This window comes from Bufo bufo, chromosome 2 (genome assembly GCF_905171765.1).
Source record: "Bufo bufo chromosome 2, aBufBuf1.1, whole genome shotgun sequence".
Classification (NCBI taxonomy): Eukaryota; Metazoa; Chordata; class Amphibia; order Anura; family Bufonidae; genus Bufo; species Bufo bufo.
The window spans coordinates 291,604,014-291,621,112 of NC_053390.1; the positions used below are offsets into that span (position 1 = coordinate 291,604,014).

The 17,099-nt window shown below is 43.8% G+C and overlaps 1 protein-coding gene across 5 annotated transcripts in view; it reads right to left on the reverse strand.

The window, feature by feature from the left end:
- The window catches only part of ZNF219 (zinc finger protein 219), a 110,172-nt gene that overhangs the window by 19,375 nt on the left and 73,698 nt on the right, over positions 1–17,099 (reverse strand). For 2 of the 5 annotated variants that reach the window (XM_040416730.1, XM_040416732.1), the window contains exons 3-4: positions 15,889–15,989; positions 15,108–15,157 (exon numbers count right to left, since the gene is read on the reverse strand). The gene's annotated coding sequence lies outside the window, so the exon portion shown is untranslated. Of the gene's footprint in view, positions 1–13,669; positions 14,050–15,107; positions 15,158–15,851; positions 15,990–16,041; positions 16,098–17,099 lie in introns of those variants that run through there. The other 3 variants (XM_040416734.1, XM_040416735.1, XM_040416731.1) reach the window with 3 other exon arrangements.

Here is a 17,099-nt window from a genome sequence, read left to right on the forward strand (position 1 = left end):
GGCACATGTACTATATACATATCACTGATAGTAGTGATCTATCAGCCAGGCGTCACATGATTACTACTACGGATGATCTCTACATTGAGCAAAGCAAGGACACCGTTCAAATTATCTGTAGAATCCAAAGGAATTTTTTTTTGACTTTACATAAAAATATCCACTTAAACAGAAATAGATAAAAATTACCCACCAAACACACAAAGATTTAATGGTTACAAAAAAAAGAACACAACCTCCCACCACCATGTCTGTCTCAGACGAGAATGCTGTTGTATACTGGTGCTCAGCACCCTTGTGCAGATGCTGCATATAAATTAAAATGGAGACCTTTGTTCTCGAGCCTTATAGCTACATCAGATGTTGGATAAGAGGTTGGCATTTTGTATTACTATACATGAGGGAATGAGAGGATTATTTTCAGTTGTAATTTTCACTAAGTGAAGAATGAATAGCTTATTGTTGATCAAAATTGATGATGCATACCTAAAAATCATCTCTCGACTATTGCTGAAACCAATAACTGTCCTTCCAGCATTTACTTCTAGGTACTGATGGAAATGTATGACATTTAACCATTGCTAAATCAGTTATCGTTTGGTTTTAAAAACTGCAATGTATAAATGGAAAAGCAGAAGTAACCAAAAAAATAAATGCTCCCAAAAATACATCTCAAAAGGACTCAGTAGTATGAATAAATCCTGGTTATGAAGGAGTTACAGAATAGCTCCATTCAAAATAGTTAATTCAGTTTTCAGTTCTTACTTTCCCAACCAGGAGTAACTGAGTTTTGGGGGGGCAACCATTCTAGCACAAACCATTTAATAACAAAATTAATATAAGTTTAGAAACTTTTTCATATGTATTAAAAAGGAAAAATGAAAATTTTGCATTGACAAAACCCTTTGCTATGACACTTTAAATTTAGCTCTGGGGGCCTTCTATTTCTCATGATCATCTTGAGAGGTTTCTACACCTGTGGTAAATGCAGTTGATTGGACGTGATTTGGAAAGACATACCCCTGTCTATACAAGGTCTCACAGCTGACAATGCATATCAGAGCTAACACCTAGCCATGAGGAGAAGAAAACTGCATGCAGAACTCAGAGACAATATTGTGTGGAGGCAGAGATCTGAAGAAGGGTACCAAATAATGTCTGCTGCACTGAAGGTATCCGAGAGTATAGTGGCCTCTATAATTTTTAAATGGAAGCAGTTAGGAACAACCAGGACTCTTCCTAGAGCTAGCTGCCCCAACAAACAAAGAACTCAGTGGAGAAGAGCCTTAAGTAATAGAGGTGACAAAATAACCCAATGGTCACTCTGGATGAGCTCCAAAGATCCTGTGTGCAGATGGGATATACCGTATATGCCGGCGTATAAGACGACTTTCTAACACTAGAAATTATTTTCAAAAGTCGGGGGTAGTCTTATACACCGGGTATACTCAGATCCGATGGTATATTCTAACCCCCAGGCGTTCCCATGGTGACGGGGACGCTTGCCTAGGGGTTAGAATATACAGGGCCCCGCCACTCAGAGGAGTATACATTTATTAACTGTAATCCGTAACTTTAACTTTAAATGAGCGCTCATCTCTTTACTAGGGTACCTTACTCTCAGCTCCGGTAACAGGCAGTGCGGGCGGAGCTCACTCACTGATGTCACGCGCGTGCGCCGCCTAGTGGAATGAGCAGGCACGTGACGTCAGAGAGTGAGCGCCGCCCGCACTGCCCGTTAGCGAAGCTGAGAGTAAGGTACCCTAGAAAAGAGATGAGCGCTGATTAAAGTTAAAGTTACAGATTACAGTTAATAAATGTATACTCCTCTGAGTGTCGGGGAGGGGGATCTGTGGATAGCACTGTTATGGGGAGGGGGATCTGTGGATGGCACTGTCATGGGGAGGGGGATCTGTGGATGGCACTGTCATGGGGAGGGGGATCTGTGGATGGCACTGTCATGGGGAGGGGGATCTGTGGATGGCACTGTTATAGGGGGGGGAGATTTGTGGATGGCACTGTTATAGGGGGGGGGGGGATTTGTGGATGGCACTGTTATAGGGGGGGATTTGTGGATGGCACTGTTTAGGGGGGGAGATCTGTTAATGGCACTGTTATGGGGAGGGGGAATCTGTGGATGACACTGTTATAGGGAGGGGGATCTGTGGATGACACTGTCATGGGGTGGATCTGTGGATGACACATATAGCATAAGATGCTATATAGTGTCATCCATATATCCCCCCATAGCAGTGTCATCCACAGATCCCCCTCCCTATAACAGTGTCATCCACAGATCCCCCTCCTCATAACAGTGCCATCCACAGATCCCCCTCCTCATAACAGTGCCATCCACCGATCCCAGTCAGTTCCCTGGACTGGAGAAGATAGTCTTGAAGACAGGGATGGCTGGGCATTGAGGGGTAGTCTTATACGCGAGTATAGCCCAAACCCTATATTTTAAATGGAAAAGTTGGGGGTCGTCTTATACGCCCAGTCGTCTTATACGCCGGCACATACGGTACTTCCAGAAGGTCAACCATCACTGCAGCATTCCACCAATCTGGACTTTATGGCAGAGTGGCCACAAAGAAGCCTTCTCGGTAAAAGACACATGAAAGTTTGCAAAAAAAGCACCTAAAGAACTCTTAGGCCTATTGCACACGACCGTATGGCTTTTTCAGTGTTTTGCGGTCCGTTTTTCATGGATCCGTTGTTCCGTTTTTTGTTTCCGTTGTGTTTCCGTTTCTGTTCCGTTTTTCCGTTCCGTTTTTCCGTATGGCATATACAGTATACAGTAATTACTTAGATAAAATTGGGCTGGGCATAACATTTTCAATAGATGGTTCAGCAAAAAACGGAACGGAAACGGAAGACATACAGATGCATTTCCGTATGTGTTCCGTTTTTTTTGCGGACCCATTGACTTGAATAGAGTCACGGAACGTGATTTGCGGGCAATAATAGGACATGTTCTATGTTAAAACAGAACGGAAATACGGAAACGGAATGCATACGGTGTACATTCCGTTTTTTTTGCGGAACCATTGAAATGAATGGTTCCGTATACGGACCATATACGGAACGCAAAAAAACCGCCAGTAAACGGGAAAAAAAAAACGGCCGTGTGCAGGAGGCCTTAAACTGTGAGAAACAAGATTCTTTGGTCTGATAAAACCAATATTGAACTTTTTGGCCTCAATTCTAAATGTCATGTCTGGAGGAAACCAGGCATTGCCCATCACCATCCCTACAGTGAAGCATAGTGGTGTTAACATCATGCTGGGGGGGGGGGGGGGGGTGTTTTTAGTGGCTGGTACAGGGAGACTGGTCAGAGTTGAGGGAAAGCTGAATAGGCCCCATCCAAGCTTACAGAGCTAGAGAGGACCTGCAGCGGAAAATGGCAGAAAAGCCCCAAATCCAGGTGTTCAAACCATGTGTCATCATACCCAAGAAGGCTGTAATTGCTGACAAAGGTGCTTCAACTAAGTAAAGGGTGTGAATTTTTATGTCAATGCAAGATTTTAGTTTTTCCTTTTTAATAAATATGCAAAGATTTCTAACATCCTGTTTTCACTTTATCATTATGGGGTATCGAGTGTAGAATAATGGGGAAAAACTAGAATTTTTTTTTTTATTTAGTATAAGGCTGCAACATAAAAAAAATTAGAAAAAACTGAAAGGGTCTGAAGACTTTCCGAATGCACTGTATGTAAGCGAAACATGCTCCATAAACACAACGTTCCAGAGGAAAATACCTCTGTGATATGACGCTGCACAATATGGCAGAACATGGAGTGCCTCCATACAAACCTTGCCAGGCGTAAGAGTGAATGTAGCTGTGCATTAATTCTTTCATGCTTTCTCATTCCTACATTTTTGTTGCATACTCCCTGCCTTCCCAGAGCTGTCACTTTTAGATTTTTCCGTTCACATAGAAATATAAGGGCTAGTTTTTTGTGGGACAGGTTTGCACTTTCTAATAGCACCATTTAATAATGAATAAGATGCAGTGGGAAGCTGTAAAAAATTCCAATGGTGTGAAAATCTTTTTCTTTACATCACTATATTTTGACCCCCATAATGTTTTTTTCATTTCCATCTACAGAGCTGTATGCTCATTTTTCTGCGGGGTGATCTGTACTTTTCAGTGATACCATTTTGGAGTGTGCATGGCTTTTCCATCACTTTTTGTTCACTTTTTAAGAGGTGAGGCTACAAAAATTATGGGGGAAAGGGGGTGATTTGATTTTTTTTTTTATATTTTCAAAAACTTTGATTGCTTATCCCATATACTACTGTGATTTAAAAGGAACCGGTCATCAACTTTATGATGCCCATACTAACAGCAGAATAAAGTAGAGACAGGTGAGTTGATTTCAGCGGTCTGTCATTTATTAGGGGTGCACCGAAATTTCGGCAGCCGAAAATATCGGCCGAAAATGCACCTAATCCACTTCGGCCGATATTGTTACATATCGGCCGAAAATATGGGGTGTGGGATTTGTCACCCACCATCTGCGGGCGGGCGGTTTACTTTGTCACTGCATCTTAATTTTACCTTACAATCGTGAGGCTCCAGTAACTAACAACTCTGCAGGCAGAGCGGAGGCCGGCGTAACGTCACTTACTCACGTGACGCGCCTGCTCCGCCTCCTTCATTCATAAAGTGGGCGGAGCAGGTGCGTCACGTGAGTAAGTGACGTTACGCCGCCCTCCGCTCTGCCTGCAGAGTTGTTAGTTACTGGAGCCTCATGATTGTAAGGTAAAATTAAGATGCAGTGAGTGATGCTGTGAGCAGCAGGGCCGGGGCTGTTATGGGTAGGGGGATCGGTCTATGGCACTGCTATGGGGAGGGGGGATCTGTGCACTGCTATGGGGAGGGGGGATCTGTGCACTGTTATGGGGAAAGGGATCTGTGCACTGTTATGCCCATAACAGTGCACATATCCCCCCCTCCATAACAGAGCCACCCACAGATCCCCCTCTCCATAACAGCGCCACCCACAGATCCCCCTCTCCATAACAGTGCACAGATCCCCCTCTCCATAACAGCACCACCCACAGATCCCCCTCTCCATAACAGCGCCACCCACAGATCCCCCTCTCCATAACAGCGCCACCCACAGATTACCCTCTCCATAACAGCGCCACCCACAGATCCCCCTCTCCATAACAGCGCCACCCACAGATCCCCCTCTCCATAACAGCGCCACCCACAGATCCCCCTCTCCATAACAGCGCCACCCACAGATCCCCCTCTCCATAACAGCGCCACCCACAGATCCCCCTCTCCATAACAGCGCCACCCACAGATCCCCCTCTCCATAACAGCGCCACCCACAGATCCCCCTCTCCATAACAGCGCCACCCACAGATCCCCCTCTCCATAACAGCGCCACCCACAGATGAATTTCATTCATGAAAAAGAATTATTAATAAAATCATTAAAAAAAAAGTATTTTAAAAGTATTTGGGCAAAAAGGCAGTTTCGGTTTCGGTTTCGGTTTTCGGTCAAGGGCATCCTGAATTTTCGGTTTCGGTTTCGGACCAGAATTTTCATTTCGGTGCACCCCTATCATTTATAAGTTAAAAGTAAGTGGTTGCCGAGAACCAACATTACAATCATTACAGACCGGGCCTGGAAAAGAGTCCCGGCCACCTGAGAAGTCATTGTTATTCATGAATTCCTGCTCTCCTGCCCACCTGCTGATGATTGACAGTCTTCTACCTAGTTTTCTCCCTTTCTCTCTAGGAGAGAACTGCCAATCATCAGCAGATGGGTGAGAGTGCAGGAGATTATGAATAACCAGGACTCTTCTCAGGTAGATCTGACTCTTTTCAAGGCCTGAGCTGTAATGATTGTGATGCTGGTTCTCAGCAACCACTTACTTTTAGCTGAAGAAAAACCTTTATAAATGTTATATTGCTGTAATTGTATTAACCTGGAGAATGAGGATAACAGGTCAGTTTTACCGCACAGGGGACACAGTAAAAACAAATTCCGGAAACTATGGCGCAATTCAATTTTTTTTTCCAGTTCCACACCATTGGAATTTTTTCCAGCTTCCCACTACATCTTATTCATTATTAAATGGTGCTATTAGAAAGTGAAACTTGTCCCACAAGTGACACACAGCTGAAATCATTTCTGTCACTATTTTATGCTGCCCTCAGTGAGGTCAGCATAAAGTTGATGACGGGTTCCCTTTAATACAGAGCTATATGGTAAATTCTGTATATTTCAATGCAGCACTGCCACCTGCAGGCCTACATTAGAATATACCTGTAATAGACCTGGTAGCCTCCCACAGGCTCTAGCCTATTACCACCAAGAAACGGCTTCCCTGATCTCAGCTCGCAGCACTTCCAGGGAAAGCCACCACAGATGCTGTGGTCACAACATCTGAGGGGTTAAATGTCTGCGATCGACAGCATGCAGCATGCAACAACCGCAGTACATGTACGGCGCATGTTATCAAGGGGTTAACACTTTAATACCGATCGAAATTCTCACTGTTCAAACAGGATTGCAACAAATTCTGCAGTAAGTTTGTTGCTTTAAGGGCTTGTGCCTAGTTTGAAGTATATCTCCTATGCATAGGATAGGGGATACGTGTCTGACCGCTGGTATTCCCAGGATCAGGAGAATGGAGGTTCTGTATGAATGGAGTGGTGGTCGAGCATGTGCATTCTCTGACCGTTCCATGATGGACAGCAAAAATGCCCAAAAATGGCCTTTTCATCTGACAATTCCCTTATGTGTAGGAGCATCTTTAGCCATGTTCACACCAGACTTCCCCAAATTGTAGCAATGTGTAATAACCATCATGTAGTCCTCTGCGTGTGTCAGGCTGTCTCCTCATTCTATGCTACCAGTGGAAATAATAAAGCACTGTGTCTGATTTATTGAGCAGAACTATGGAACTATGCTCCAGGCCTTCAGGATCAAAAGCACAGCGACCCTAGAAATGATTTCTTCTGGTAATCCTCCCAGTTTCATGTTCATTAGTTGCCAGTTCCTTTAATAGTTCTGTACACATCTACACCAGGTATACAATAGCTACTTCTTTGCATGTGTACTTGTCTGTACCTGTTACATAGTTGCCTTGTTATATTTGTAAATCTGTTCGGCTCCTCTGTACACTACTGACTGTCTGTGGGGTTTCATCAGAAAGTCCAGAGCATTCCCTATTCTGCTGAATTGATATCAGCCATGTTGTTTCTTGCATTTAACGGGGTTGTCTGAGTTACATAAAAATTGGGCAACCCCTGTCAAATAACTGAGTGGGTACTGACCCATCTTCTCTGCTGTTTCTTCGAGTGCTGCGCTCTGGCCCTCCTGCTGCTGATGTCATCTTTTTGGCTACAGAGGTGAGGTTCACTGCTGCAGCCAACTGCCGGCCTCAGCCATGCACGAGATGTCTTAGGCTACTTTCACACTTGCGCTTTCCCTTTCGGCTATTGAGATCCGTCATAGGATCTCAATAGCGGGGGGAAAACGCTTCAGTTCTTTCCCCATTCTTTGTCAATGGGGACAAAACTGAAGGGAACGGAACGAAACGAAATGTACCAGAATGCATTCCGTTCCGTTTGGTTGCATCCCCGTCGAGGACAGAATAAGGCTGCAAGCAGCGTTTTTCTGTCCGCGATGTGGTGTGGAGCAAGACGGATCCGTCGTGACTCACAATGTGAGTCAATGGGGACGGATCCGTTTTCTTGGACATAATAGAAAACGGATTCGTCCCCCATTGACTTTAAATAGTGTTCATGACGGATCCATCATAGCTATTTTAAAGATAATACAACTGGATCCGTTCATAATGCAGACGGTTGTATTGTCATGATGGGAGCGTTTTTGCTGATCCATGACGGATCCAGCAAAAATGCTGGTGTGAAAGTAGCCTAAGTCTACTTTCACACTGGCGTTTTGGTTTCCGTTTGCGAGATCCGTTCAGGGCTCTCACAAGCGGTCCAAAACGGATCAGTTTTGCCCTAATGCATTCTGAATGGATAAGGATCCGTTCAGAATGCATCAGTTTGCCTCCGTTCCGCCTCCATTGCGCTCTGGAGGTGGACACCAAAACACTGCTTTCAGCGTTTTGGTGTTCGCCTGACGATGTGGAGGCAAACGGATCCGTCTTGGCACACAATGTAAGTCAATGAGGACGGATCCGTTTTGACTGACACAATGCAAAACGGATACGCCCCCCATTGACTTTCAATGGTGTTCAAGACGGATCCGTTTGACCAATGTTAAAGATAATACAAACGGATCCGTTCTGAATGGATGCATGCGGTTGTATTATCGGTGCGGATCCGTATGTGCAGATCCATGACGGATCCGCACCAAACGGGAGTGTGAAAGTAGCCTAAGCTGAGACCATTGATTGGCTGCAGCATTGACCTGTGTGCACAGAACGTCACCGCTGTAGCCAGAAAAACAAATAGCAGCAGTAAGGACCAGTGCGCAGTGCAGGAAGAAGCAGAGGAGGAAACAAGTATCCAATCATTTGTTATTTAGGACATTTACATGGGTTGCCTGAGTTTTCATATAACTCAGACACCCCCTTTTAAGAGGACCTGTCACCTCTCTTGACATTTCTCTTCTGGCAACTACTTTCGTTACCCATGTAATAACAATTCTGGACCATCTATTCTTATAAGTGTGCTGTGCCATTGCTGTATTATTTCTACTAGAAATTATGAATGAATTGCCAGCAGTTTGCAGTGAAGGTCCAGCTGAGTGTTACTAGCTGGGGGTGTCCCTGCACAGGCCTCACTGATTAGATAGCATCAGACTGTCACATGACCAACACCATCACATGACTGTCATATACTATAATATACTCACGCCACTTATGGACGCCACTGACTATAATGGGAGTCCATCAGGTATCTTTCATTGACCCTGCATTTTGCCAGACAAAATACAACAGCAGCTGTGCTATTTTGTCCCGTATACTTTTATAGAACCTGAGATGGAGGACCCTAAGGCCCCTTTCACACGGGCGAGTATTCCGTGCGGATGCGATGCGTGAGTTGATCGCATTGCACCCGCACTGAATCCTGACCCATTCATTTCTATGGGGCTGTGCACATGAGTGGTGATTTTCACTCATCACTTGTGCATTGCGTGAAAATCGCAGCATGCTCTATATTCTGCGTTTTTCAAGTTTTTCAGGCCCCATAGAAGTGAATGGGGCTGCGTGAAAATCGCAAGCATCCGCAAGCAAGTGCGGCTGCGGTGCGATTTTCACGCACGGTTGCTAGGAGACGATCGGGATGGAGACCCGATCATTATTATTTTCCCTTATAACATGGTTATAAGGGAAAATAATAGCATTCTGAATACAGAATGCATAGTAAAATAGGGCTGGAGGGGTTAATTTAAAAAAAATAATAATTAAACTCACCTTAATCCACTTGATCGCGCAGCCGGCATCTCTTCTGTCTTCATCTGTGAGCAATAGGACCTTTGATGACGTCACTGCGTTCATCACATGGTCCATAACATGATCCATCACCATGGTGATGGATCATGTGATGAGCGTAGTGACGTCATCAAAGGTCCTATTGCTCACAGCACAGATGAAGACAGAAGAGATGCCGGGCTGCGCGAGCAAGTGGATTAAGGTGAGTTTAATTTTTTCGTTATTTTTTTTTTAACCCCTCCAGCGCTATTTTACTATGCATTGTTATAAGGGAAAATAATACAATCTACAGAACACCGATCCCAAGCCCGAACTTCTGTGAAGAAGTTCGGGTTTGGGTACCAAACATGCGCGATTTTTCTCACGCGAGTGCAAAACGCATTACAATGTTTTGCATTTGCGCGGAAAAATCGCGCATGTTCCCGCAACGCACCCGCATCTTTTCCCGCAACACCCAAATGTGAACACAGTCTAAATTATGGCACATTATGAGAACTTAGGGAGTCATCTATTAAACAGAAATACACCTAATTTAGGCATATTTCTGGCACAGATTGCGGCGCAATAGTCCTTTGCACCGCAACCTACGACTTCTTCCCGCTCACACCAGGTAAAAAGTTTTCCCTCATCAATCTCAATACCCCATAATGAAAAATGAAAACAGAATTTTAGATGTTTTTGCAAATTGAATAAAAAGGAAAAACTAAAATTTTGCTTGGACATAAGCATTCAGACTCTTTGCTATGACACTTGAAATTTATCTCTGCAGGCCTCCCATTTCTTTTAATCACCTTTAAGATGTTTCTACACCTTGACTTGAGTCCACCAGTGGTAAATCCAGTTGATTGGACATGATTAGGAAAAAACCATCACTGTCTATATAAGGTCTCACAGCTGACAGTGCATATCACAGCTAAAAACCAAGCCTTGAGGAGGAAAGAACTGCCTCTAGAGCTCAGAGACAGGATTGTGCAGAGGCACAGATCTGGAGGGTACAAAAAAGAAGTCAGGCTAGACTTTTGCAAAAAAGCCCCTAAAGGACTCTCAGACTACGAGAAACAAGATTCTCTGGTCTGATAAAACTAAGATTGAACTTTTTAGCCTCAGTTATAAGCGTCATGTTTGGGGGAAACCAGGCACTGCTCATCACCTGCCCAATACCATCCTTACAGTGAAACACAGTGATGGCAGCATCATGTTGTGTTTTTTTTTTCAGCAGGTGGGACAGGAAGACAGGGAAAGATGAATGGAGCAAAGTACAGGGATATACTTAATTTATACCTGATCCAGAGTGCTCTGGACCTCAGACTGGGCTGAAGATTCATCTTCCAATAAGACAATGACCCATAGCACGCAGCCAGGACAACACAGGAGAGGCTTAGGGACAACTCTGTGAAAGTCCTTGAGGGGCCCAACCAGAGCCCAGACTTGAACCCAATCGAACATCTCTGGAGAGACCTGAAAATGGCTGTCCACAGACGGTCCCTATCCAATCTGACAGAGCGTTAGAGGGTCTGCAGAGAAGAATGGCAGAAAATCCACAAATCCAGGTGGTACAACCTTGTGGCATCATACCCGAGAAGACTGGAGGCTGTAATCACTGCCAAATACTGAGTAAAGGGTCTGAATACTTCTGTCAATGCAAGTTTTTAATTTCTCCTTTTCGCTAAATTAGCGAGAATTCTAACATTCTGGTTCCACTTTCTCATTATGGGGTATTGAGTGCAGACTGATGGGGGAAAAAAATCAGTTATTTTTTTTATTTTAGGCTGCAGCAAAACAAAATGTGAAAAAAGTGAAAGGGTCGTTCTGAAGACTTTCGGAATGCATTGTATATATATATATACACACACACACACATTTTCAGAATGAAGCTAAGGTGAGTCATACAAGAGATCTCGTACTAATACTACTCACAGCAGCATTTATACAGCGGTATGGTCCCCGGTTGCTGGCGATGGGATGCTCGTGTGTGGTCTGAGCAATTAGATGTTCTCTAGAGGATTGAACATGTTGGTGTGTTTACAGGCTGCTGATAATTGCCCAATACATTAGTTAACCAAAGTGAATATGAGGTTACTGCAGGAGTGGCCATCATAGTAGAACAGCATGCTGGGAAAAGGTACCAGACCCATATGATAAAATATCTGGACAGTCAGAAGCATTATTGTGACAAGTGATCAGATGTCAATAGCTCTATAGTTGCAGTATGATCACCAATGCAAGTGACATCAGCTGTGTGGTCACCATGTGTTCCCTACGGGGATGCACCATGTGGTTAGCACAGTTTCACCTGCCATTCCCTAGATGCACCAGATGGGTGGCTGGCTCTTGTACGATTTTCAGAGCTCCCGGCTACTTTGGAGAAATTCTATGTGGCATAGCGCATTTTCATGCCAGGAGGTCCTTCTACCTTCTGTACTACATTATGTCATAGGCTGGGAACGGTTACAAGCAGAGCTCTCATCTCTTTCCAGAAGAATGAACTCCTAACATTCATACTATGACTGTTCACAGGGGTCTAGATGTGTGTGCACAGGGTATCCATTCATGCGTGTCCTCACATCTGTGTAAGATTTCTAATGCTCCATGCTCATGTCTATACCTGTTTGTATTCTCCATATCCCTGAGCCTTTGTAACTGTGCATGCAGTCGCCATTAGACATTCTGGGGCACAGATGAAGTAGGAGGATCATGTCTCCTCACCACAGTGAATAGTCTTATTCCTGAACATTTCACAATGCAGCCTTCTTCTCAATACAGCTCCACTGCAAGAAGCAAATCTCCATGTAACAAATGGAACATTTCCATTTACGATAAGACACTTCTTTCCCTAAATGAAACACTGCCGGTCCTTTATATGTGATTCTGCGTTACTAAGTCCTAACTTTTATTACTAGGAGTTGTCACTACTTTTTTTTTCCGTGCCTCCCTGAGAAAGTAGGACAAAAGTGAATCTATATTTCCTCTCCATTGCCCCAGTGGCATATGTACCTGTGTTATTAATCTCAAGTGCACCGCACAATGACAGGCTGTACATGTTAGATATATATATATATACATGCATATCTGGATGTAAGTGTGCATATTCCTGTGTGTATGTGTGCGCCGTGTAATTTCATCACACATTCATTACTCAGATTCACTCAGCCATGTAATAGAGACAGAGAGAGCGAGAGACAGAAAATCACAAGGCCTCATTCTACCCCCTCCCTGCCCAGGCCCCAGACAGACAGGCGGGCATGTATATGTGGGGCGGGGGTGAGAACCCACCCTTTGCTGCACCCCACTTAACCCATTCTCAGCCAAAAGTGAATCCAGCAAGGGACTGCAAGGACGGTCTATCAGAAAAGGGGTTACAGCACTTATGAAATGGTCTACTCCTCACTCAAGTAATCACAGAGTTAAAACAGCATTCCTCCCCCCTCCCTCTTGCACCCTGTCCTCTCTTTCTTTCACCAAAAACCCTTTCACCTTATTCTGTGGCTCCCCCTCCCTTACTCTCTTCACCCCCCCACTGCTTCACAGTACAAAGACCCTCTCATTCCCCTAACCCTCCCTCCTTTATTCTCACATTCCCCCTCTTCCTACCCCCTTCCCATGCACAGCAAAGAAGGACTGAGAGAGAAAAACACACACTTAAAGGGAAAAAGTTGCCCCGTTGTTCCGTTAATGTTTCTTCCCTGGATTTTAGCACACTTTTCAACCAGCCTATGTAAGATTCTGCATGTTGACACTTGTCTCCCATCTCTCATTCTGACTCCGTCGTCCGGTGTCTTTCTGCATCCTTCTGTATTCTCTGTCTCTCTCTATCTCACATTCCTCTTTCTGTTTCTCTCCTTCTCTCTCACTCCCTTTCTCCGCCCCCTCTCTCTCTCTCCCTCTCCGTTTCCCTCTCTCCTTTTTTCCTCCTTCCTCTCTTTCTCTCTCTCCCGTTTCTGTCTCCCTATACCCTCCCTCTCCTTCTCTCTCTCCCCCCTCCTCTCTAGTACCCTCTGCACCTGCTAAGTTTTTTTAGCCAATAATTCATTTTTCCCTCTCCCTTCTTTTACCATCTACAAAAAAAAAAAAAAAAAAAAAACAAGACAAAATTCCCCCCACTTCAAACATACCCAACCATCCCTTACTTCATCCTCACTCCCCAGACCCTTATGCAGAATCAGAGTCACAATTCCCGGACAATAAATGGATAAAATAGTGTTCCCCGAGCAGGAAAGTCTGTGTGTTATACTCACACTCCCGGGCAGAGAAGAGATTATCTGCTCCCGACGTCAGTGCTACGTGGTTGGTGAAGAATTAAACCCATGGCAGGGACAGCGAGATGCCTCTTTGTGCTTTTCATGCGTGCTGCAATTTGCATTTTCTAAGGGCCTTTCATCAAGCATGCGATCTCTCAGGGAGAGTTACACAAAAGCAGCTCAAATCCCCGCCACAAAAATGGATGCCCCCCTTCCTCCCCCTTCTCCTCCTCTATCTCTCTCCTCTCGCTGACTGCCTCTCTCTCTCACTTTCTCTCCTTTTCCCTCTCTTTTTATCAACAGTCTCTCTTTCAGTGCCTCTCTCTCTCCTGTCTCTCTTCCTGTCTGCCTATTGATTAATTTCTGTCTGTCAACACTGCTCTGTCTCTCGCTCTCTCTGGGCTGATTTTTTTCTCTTTCATTTTATAATCTCCCTCGCTCTTTCCCTCAGTGTCTCACTTCATCATTTGCTTTCTCCTGCTTTCTCTTTTCTTCAGTCTGCTCACTTCTCTCTTTTGATTTACCTATACTTTTCTTTTGATTCTCTAGCCTTGCTTTTCTTACACTCATAGTTTCCCAGTCTGTATCCTAACATTGTCCCTCCTCTTTAACACCTAAATATCTGTTTTGAGTTCTGTTCTCTCACGATGTGTCTCACACCTGCACTCTCTTTGCCTTTTCGTCTGGCACTCTTATTCTCAATGTCTGTCCATGACATATCTCTGTCTATCTATCTAATTTGTATTTATTTATTTGACTTATATAGAGCTGATATTTTTTATATATATATATATATATATATATATATATATAAAAAGGTGGTTAAGCACCTATTCCCATACTTGGGCTCTGCACCCGTTTCCCCCCTTTTTTGGATGTTGCTGCTGGTGATTTTTTCATATATATATATATATATATATATATATATATATATATATAGATATACAGCTTTATCCAGCTATGTATATAAATATACATATAATATATATATATATATATATATATATATATATATATAGTCAAGCTTATAATATCTATACTGTCTTCCTCCTCTTTCCTCACCTTTCTTTACACTTCTTTCTCATCTCTGAGGATTAGCTCACATGCACTATATTTCTCCTATAAATCTCCTTGTCTCTTCCATCTCTAATCCTGCACATGCCCCCCTCAGTTACCTTTTTTTTTATAGCCCTGTCTCTTTGTCCTCACTCATTTTGTGCCAACACATCATGGGAGTCATTTCAGATGGACAGACACAGAGCAGTCTTGCCTGTATAATCTTTTGTGTGTCTGCATCATCACATGTCTCTGAGAACAATTTAATGCGGACGTCTAAAGAATACAAATGATGCATGATGCTCTCTAACATGTGTGCATGCCTCTGTGTGCCCCTGTTTAAATGAATGGGTGCCTGCGAGGTCTTAGTGTCGCCTACCTTAGTACTGCAGCTTCAAAATAAGCAACTTGGGGAAGTTTCCATTCCTCCTGGGATAAAGAGAAAAGTGATGGGTTAGCTTCATCGAGTCACATACTTTACCTAAAATCTAATCTGCTGCTAACATAGCGGGCATAAATCTATAGACGGCCGAATAGTTCAACCAGCAGTCTATAGAAATTTTAAACTACCTCCATTTAAAAAAATGATGGCATGTCATCATCCGTAATGTTAGAATATATTATTAGCCAAATGCAGCCGTATAGCAGTGAAATTTAAGTGCCCCACACTTGCCCTTAGATGACGTGAATAAATGATAGGCCACCCTTTACAGCAGTCTATATTCTGCATACCGGATGCACTGTAAAACAGTAGGGCTGTTTGTACTTTCTTCATATAGCTCACAATGTTACAGCGATCACTCTGTAACCAGTGTAGAAGACTATATATGTGTCTCTAAAGCACTCCGTCACCTTGCTCAGTGAAGGAATGTCATTCCATATCACCAGTATACGCCCCATTTAAATGATTAAAATGCCAGTTTTTGTCCAAAACCCAATATTAAATATGTAAAATAAATTGAAATACAAAACAAAATTGTCTTTGTTTCCTCCCGGAGTCTGCCCATTTTCTCTCTCTGTCTATTATTCTGCATTCCTTTCCTATTTGCCTCTTCTTCTCTCTGGCTTAAAGCCACCCATTCCTTTTTTCAGAAGCCCCTTAGTCCCTTTCATCATATCTCACCTGCACTATATTTCTTCCCTTTCATTCGGTGTATTACCTGTATCCTCCGCCCTCCATTTCTCTGGGTTTCTGTTTATTTCGAGCCTCACATCCCAGTGAAGACTCAATTTATTGATCAGCAGATAATGAGGACACAGTCTGAATGACAACAGAGAGGAGTGAGACAGAGGCAAGAAAGGGCTGTTATTACCTTCCGCGCAGACAGATACACACATCCAAGTCAAGTATACAAACATGGTCAGCCACCTGCGTGGAGAAAAAACACTGAAGTAAACACCTTCCCAATTCTAGCATGTATATTTCCAAACACATCTATGATATACTGTGTATATGTATGCACACTGGTGCGGCAGGTGGGGCTGTTCTCTCTTTGTGCGCAGTATACATTGATTTTGCATATGATCTTTGTAGTGGAAGAAACACAAATGCAATTTACAAGCAATGTATTAGTCCTCATACACACAAAAAGAGGGATACCGTCCATGTTGCATCCGCATTTTTGGCAGCTCCCTGACTTCAATGGGTCCATGGTCTGCATTTTTGCGGTCAATTATAGGACATTCATGTGCTTTTTCGAATCCGTTCCGCAAAAAGATAGAATGTGTCTGCAAAATGCGGACCACGGACCCATTGAAGTCAATGGGTCAGCAAAAATAAATAAATAAATAAATGTGGACGGCAGACGGACAGCATCCATATAATTGCGGACCCCAAAACAGATACAGTAGTATGCATTGGGCCTTAAAAGGGTTTTCCGAGATTTGAATACTGATGACCCATATTCTGGATAGGTCATCAGTATCTGAGCGGTGAGGGTCCGACACCCGGGACCCCTGCCGATCAACTGTTTGAGAACACAGCGGTGCTCCTTTGAGCGCCGCAGCCTTTTCTATGTTCACCAAGCACAGTGCCATACATTATATAGTGGCTGTGCTCGGTATTGTAGCTCAGCCTCATTCACTGGGACTGAGCAGCGCCTAGGCTGAACGTTTCGTCACTGGCCTAGGAAAAGCTGAAAAAAGGTCATGGCGCTACTGCAAGTGCCGCTGCCTTCTCAAACAGCTCTACAGCGGGGGTCCCAGGTGTCAGACCCACACCAATCAGATACTGATCGGAAAATAAGGAGTATAAGGTAGTACCCAGAGGAAAGCCAATTTAAAAAACAAGAACATACAAACTCCATGCAGATGTTGCCCTTGGTCAGATTTGAACCTAGGACCCCAGTGCTAACCACTGAGCCACTGTTGA